Source organism: Homarus americanus, unplaced genomic scaffold (assembly GCF_018991925.1).
Source record: "Homarus americanus isolate GMGI-L3 unplaced genomic scaffold, GMGI_Hamer_2.0 scaffold16430, whole genome shotgun sequence".
Lineage (NCBI taxonomy): Eukaryota > Metazoa > Arthropoda > Malacostraca > Decapoda > Nephropidae > Homarus > Homarus americanus.
The window spans coordinates 447,092-454,591 of NW_024729259.1; positions in this window are offsets into that span (position 1 = coordinate 447,092).

Consider the following 7,500-nt stretch of genomic DNA (forward strand, 5'->3'; position numbering starts at 1 on the left):
TGCACACAAGAGGAACGAGAATGACAAGAACAGGGCATATGGGGAGAGAATTTTGAATGTTGATCAAGGCAGCTTCACTCCTCTGGTGTTCACAACCTCTGGTGGGATGGGACCAAGTGCAAGATGTTTCTATGCCAAACTCACGGAAGTGTTATCTGAACGGAAGCAGCAGCCCAGAAGTTACGTTAAAGCCTGGTTGAGATGTCGACTGTCCTTCTCTCTCCTTAGGTCTGCATTGCTCTACCTCAGGGGAACGAGAGCATCGGCCCCAAAGCCAACAACAGTTGAAGATATTGACTATGAGGCAACAGTCACTGAATGCCGCATAGATCTGCGGCTCAACTAACTCAACACAGCTAGGGTAGCTACTTATGTATTAGGGTATTTAATTATAAGGTAATAAAATGGCGGTGAAGGGGTGGCTATTGGGGGAGGCTGGAGGCCACGAGTAGAAAAAAGTAGTAGTAAGTGGTGGTAGTGAAAGGACGTGCCTTACTACTTATTACTCTCAATATATGTGTGTGTGTGTGTGTGTGTACCTGAGAGTAGCTGAGGTATTGTTGCTTCACTCCTGAAGGCCTGCCCACACCTCCACCTCCTTACCTCCACCTGAGCCTCTCCCATTAACTTCAATTTCACTTTCCCCTCACCTCCCCTCACCTCACCTTCATTTCCTTCTTACCTTCACCTCTACCCTCATCCCATTTTCTTCCTCCAAATGTGTATGTGTGTGTGGAGGAAGAGAAGGAGAGAGGGAGGAAGATACATAGGAGGTGTAGGAAGAGAGAGGAAGGAATAGGACAGAGGGGAAGGGGAAAGAGGGTGAGGAGGAGAGAAGGATCAGAAATAGAGTGAGGGAAGGCATGGGAAGAGAGTGAGAGAAAAGGGAGGATAAGTAGATAGAGGAGGAGGGAAGAGAGAAGGAAGGTGGAAGGGAAATGATGGTAGAAGTGGTAGACGTAAATACAAATTATAAATGACGAGAGAGAGTAATCGCAGTATAGTTGTGATAGAGAATGTACACACACACACACACACACACACACACACACACACACACACACCGAGCGGCCTCTGCCTTAACCTAGATCTACCTAACTCAACCACCATCACCTTTCTAAACTGACAGCCTCAAGCTACGCCCCCCCAGAACCACAACCGCCTGACCTCCCCCTCCACACCTGACCCTTGCCTAACACTCCACCTGACCCGCACCTGACTTCTCATTAATCTCATCCCTAAGCTGACCTTCCTAGTTAATCTCTCGCTAACCCATCGCCTGACACTTCTATTGGTCTAAATTATTTATCCCTGACAGACGTGGCCATCTTGGTTTAATTGGCAATCAGATGACCTTTTATTTTCTTGACCTATGTTTGACCTGACTGGTTAAATAGATTATCCTCATATCATGGGGAGATTAGACACCCTAATTTATTTCATCTGATGATTAAGAATCAAACGCTACCTGGGTTTGGTTAGGTTAGAGTAAAAGTTATGTAATGTTAAGTTAGGTAAGGTTAGGTTAGATTAAATTATATTAGATTAGTTTTGGTTAGGTTTGCTTAAGTCAGCTCATGGTGTCAGCTATGGAGTCAGCCCATGGTGTCAGCTATGGAGTCAGCCCATGGTGTCAGCTATGGAGTCAGCCCATGGTGTCAGCTATGGAGTCAGCCCACAGTGTTTTGCATCACAGACAGGAAGAGATAGGTTCTATAAATCTCCCCCATGATCTTTTGTGTACACTTGGCCATGTGTTTACACCTGAACCTTGGCTACACCTGACTCTTGTTTACACTGTACATCATGTATACATCTCGTCTGTTTACATGTAACACCTCTTTGTTCACATCTACCTCGTGTTTACACCAATCAGCTGACTCCTGTTTATATTGACAAACTCCTCTTCACTGTTTACGTTCTCACCGTGTTTTTGTTTACCTGTTAACACCTGACACGTAAGTTGATTGAGAGATTGCATTTCCTGGTGTGAGGTGTTGGATGTGACTTCCAAGTAACCTTACCTGACCCAACAACTTCTTCTTTAGGTTCGCTACCGCATTGAACACCGCCTACAGTAGGACTCCTCCGCCCTTTCAACCAACGTCCTCACCATCTCTCTGTAAGTCACCACCACCACCACCACCACCACCACCACCACCACCATCACTACCACCCTCCCACTTCCTCAGTAGTGAGCATTTCCTGATGGTGCTGTAAATGTGTGTGGGGTAGAAGAGGCCTAGTAATCTTAGCTGACCCCTTCCAAATCGTCTTTCTCCGTCTAATACCCCACGCCACGTCACCCCCCACACGCCTGATGTCTCTCGCCCTTTCAACTTTAATGCTCTTGAGGCCGTTTTCTCTGTAACTCACTCAGCCTGTGTGTGTGTGTTTTTTTTTATAACTTACTCGGCGCAATACCATCACACACACCACTACCACCACCAGGCACATAATTAAAAAGATGAAGCTACACTATTCACCCAGCGTATGTTCTCTCTCTCTCTCTCTCTCTCTCTCTAACGTAACACTACAGCAAAAGATGGAAGTACACTGTAGCGTCTTAGTGTTGGATTGTTCGTATTTTGGTTTCAATTATCACCTCAGAGTCACTTCCTCTCCTGGCTTTCCTCTCACTTCCTCATGTCAGGCAACCATTACACGTCACCCGAGCCCTCCCTTCAAAACCTCTCCCTTACTAATATTTCCTCGGCCACTACAGTATAGGTACAGTATATCTTAGGCTGTACTTAAATAGTCTGTGGATAATGGGTGTTAAAAAGTGGACTCCGTTCCTGTTGATGTGGGTGTTAAGTTGCTGATAACACGAGCTTGATATATTGCAACCCACAGTCGCGAATGTTTCTATATACCAAGAAGCATCAACCACTGTTCTACTCCTCCTACACTACTACGACATCTACTTAAGCATAAACAAAAACTACAGTAACCAAATCAAAAGATAACGTGGTTAGTATCTCGTGGTTACCAATTGCTTTAAGACAGCCATTGTTACGTGTGGTGCCTGCCTGCCTGCCTGCCTACACAACCACTACTAAGAAGTATCTGTGTCGAGGACTTGCGGCTATGCTAATCATTTATCTCAACACACACACACACACTTATAAACCTGCTTCAGAACTGTGGTTACTAATGGCTTAAGACAGTCGTGGTTACGTAGTTGCATGATGATAATGTGAGAATACTTGTGTCCGTTTAATGGTGATATATTTATCTCATCACGGAGAAATAAACTTGCAGGGAGATTGTATCTTGTAACTAATGGATTCATACGACCTTTTATTACGTATGTCCTGTCTGTATGCAAGAGCTACCTACAGTGAGGCATGCTTGCGTCAGGGGGAGGAGAAACTGTGCTATAAACGTAATTTATTTTAACATGTAGGAATAAATTTAGTTGTGGTTTTAGAAATGTTTTCTCATGACTATTATTTCGACTTGTTCGGCTACAGTGTGTACAATCACCCGAGAGGAATATTTTTGCCTCACACTCTACTACACATTTCCTCGTAGTGTGTAGAAAAAGAAATGCATTTAACTTATCAGAATATATTTTTAAATCTCTTCCCCCACTGCAGTGTTGACATAGGGAGTTGATATTCAGGTAATTGTATTTAATCTGAGTAGGTTCTCTATCTCGTCACTAATTAAAACACAGGTGTGGCTATAATGAAACGTCCACATTACCTGCTGTTTATATCCCAGGTAGAGCCCCACTTACATTCTCACCTGTGTGTGTGTGTGTGTGCCTTGATCAATTCACCTGGTTTTTTTTTTACACCTACATTAATTCTGAGCTGATATATACACTTACACTAGATGTTTGTTAATATATAATAGGCTTCTTTTCTGTTCTGATTCAGGTACATATAATGTTATGTGATTATTTTGATATTTTAAAATAGTTTTAGTTAGTATTTTTTTGTTGTAACGTTTTCTTTGGTGACATTATCTTTGGTGACGTTTTCTTTGGTGACGTTTTCTTTGGTGACGTTTTCTTTGGTGACGTTTTCTCTTTCTGCCATTCTCTTCGTTTAATTTGTTGTATTAGACGTATCAAGGAATGGAGGGAATGAAGTGAGAAGAGGAATGGAGGAAATGAAATAAGAAAAGGAATGGAAAGAATGAAGTGAGGAGACTAATGGAGGGAAGGAGACATAGAAGAAAGGAAAGAATAAGGAGAGATGTGGCTGTGAAGGAATAGGAGAAGTGAGAGTAACAAGGGAGACAACACAGGACTGATAACTGTGGAGATGGAAGAGCGGAGAAGGTGACCTCACTACAGACGTGGGATGCATAAGGCACAGAGTAATAATAGAACAAACAAGAAAGAAAGAAAGAAAGAAAGAAAGAAAGATATTGATTGTTGTTTTTTTAAAGATTTTTATCACGTTGATGGAGTGTATATAAGCTTGGGTCAAGACAGTGATAAGTGCACTGATCTGAATGGTATAGTTGTACTGAGAAAGACGTGACCTGAGATGTTTATGATTTCATATATATATATATATACAGTACATTAGTGTTGAATAAGATACGAATTTATAGGTTTATAATTATGTACTGAATCAGGTGTAATGGTACTTTTCTATATAATGGTTAGGTTAGGTTAGCCATAGACGATTCTAAAAGCGGGTTTTTATCATAATTAACACATGATTCTAAAAGATTATTTGTGGTGATGAAATATGTTCACTTTAACTCGATGCTAATCAATATTATTTATACTACCATAACGAAAGACCGTACAATCGATATAACATCTGACTTAAATATCAATATTTGTGAATTACTGATATATAATTATTAGTATCAATATAGTATACCTATTTGAGTGAATATAACAGCAACGTATATTTGTATTCATACATGTATAAGCTTGGTACATTGGTATGCATACATAAAAATACATATCATAAAAGAATATATCGTACAGTACAGATACAAGTTCAATAAACCACAAAGTATAAACGTGAGGGAACTCTATGATCTCCCTTTAAGGTTCAGTTCATCGCTAACATCAGTTAAGGGTCTGTTGCATCAGTGATTCTTTTGTCGCAACACTCCATGGCTGACACTGTATCTATTTTCCTTTTTAATTGTCATGGATCTTATTATTTCATTTGTTTTTTAATTAAGACAACGTAGGTGGTGCCTCTGATAATCTTTGTTCAATGCAGGTGAATTAGATCACATTTCTTGAAACAGTTATGCATCACCAACAAGTTTATTGTATCTATAGAACTCTCGATTCTATAATAAACTATACTTTACTGTATTTATTCTTGAAACAATTGAGCATCGTTAATAGGTACACAGAATGTATAGAGCTCTCTACCTTATATTAAACTAAATCTGTTTGTCCTTATTCTTGAAACAACTGAGCATCAACATGTTATAAACACCCCTAAGTATTATCATGTCACCTATTACTCCATGACCGAAAAAAAGTAAACAAACCTTAAAGTCACTTCACATACCATTGAAATTATTAAAAGATATTCCCCTTGCTGGCCAATTAACGTTATTTATACAGTGAGGAATTAATTAGCCGAAACTAATGGATTGAGAAGGTGGAGCGGTGCAAGAGTTTACACCATGGAGAGGCTTAATATTGTTTTGGTAAAGAGGTCAACACAACACTCATCTAATTAACCCCAATTGGATATTAGAATCAGAGAACGGATGAACAAGCTTACGAGTTAACAGGTTAGGTTAGGTTTGGTTATGTTACGTTAGGTAAATATACCATTGTTCAGGAAGTGATGGTACCATTGTGAGGAAAGCTGACACAGTACAGTACCATTATTCAAATAGATATCGTACCAATGTTCAGAAAGACGACTGCGTCATTGATCAGATAGAGACAGCGCTGTTGTCCAGGCAGGTACGGTATTACGTCATCGAGAGTGTGCTTACGTTAATGCGACTAGTTAACTCAGTGGTCGACCCAACTTGACCACAACCACACCGGGAGTAAGGGATTGGACCCTCTTGTTGCTTCAGGATGTGGTGTTGGATCCTCTATCCTGCCTGAAATGGAAGATTAAGGAGATAAGGAGTTAGGGAGACAATATTGTGAGGTTGACAGCAGGGTTAGGCTGACAGAATTGAGGGTCTGACAGTAGTGTGAGGCTGACAGTAGTGTGAGGCTGAGAATAGTGAGGGGCTGACAGAAGTATGGGGCTGACAGTATAATGAGGGGCTGATAGTGGCGTTGTGACCATATAGTGACAGACGACCGAAAGGAAAGTGTATGTTAATGTTGCTAATGTCTGATGGTGATGAGAGAGAGAGAGAGATGGATGGAGTTAACGTGCAGTATAAGAATGTAAAATTAATTGAAGGTTTGAAAAGAGCTGAGAATGAGAACATGGAGAGGGAGGTGAAAGGGAAGGAGTGAGTGAATGTAAGAGAGATAGAGAGAAGTGAGAATGAGAGAGAAAGAGAGAGAGAGAGAATGTTGTAGAATGATGAATGAAGATGTAGATGGTGTGAGAATGTGCAAAAGAGTGGAAGAAATTAGGCCACCTTAAGAACAAGTATAAGAGGTGAGGTGAAAGGAAGGGAGAGAAGGAGGGAGGGAAGAGAGGGAGGGAGAGGGGAGGAAGGGAAGGAAGACGTGGGCCGAGAACGAGGAGGAAGGGAGAATAAGGAGGAGGAGAGAAAGAGTAAGAGGGAGATCAAGAACAAATGCAAGAAGAAAGCGAAGAAGAGGGAGAGTTAGAAGAACACCGATAAGAAGGGAGAAGTGAGGAGAGAACAAGGATGGAAGAGTAAATGTGAGGGAGGGAGGAGAAGGAAGGAGGGAGAGATGGAAGGAAGGAGGGAGAGATGGAAGGAAGGAGGGAGAGAGGGAAGGAAGGAGGGAGAGAGGGAGGGAAGGAAAGAGAGAGGGAAGGGAGAATGAAGAAGAGAACAAGGTTGGAAGAGTAAATTTGAAGGAGGGAGAGAGGAAAGGAAGGGGGAAGAGAGGGAAGGAAGGAGGGAGAGAGGGAAGCAAGGAAAGAGGGAGGATGGTTGTTAGTATGGATGAGTGTGTTGTGTTGTGTAAGGTTGAGGAAATGCTTGGTGAGCCCCCCTCCTCTCTCTCCACACCTCCTCACTCCTCCCCAAACCTTCTCCCCACCACACCTCCTCCCACCATATACACACACACCAAGGTATACATGACCAGAGAACTCACCCAAAGCACACACACACACACACACACACACACACACACACACAAAAGGTATAATAGTACCGAGGGAGAGATAGTACCAATGGGGAGATAGTACTGAGGGGTGATAGCACCGAGGAGAGATAGCAATGAGGGGGGGGGGGGCAGTGTGGCACCATGTACACCACTGCACAAGGGCGTGTGGAGGCCGAAGGTGTAAGTATCTGGAGGGGGTGGAGGAGGAGGAGGGACCTTGGCTTATCTCTGTGGACAAACGTCTTCACGCATCACCTTGAGACTCCTGGTCATCTTCA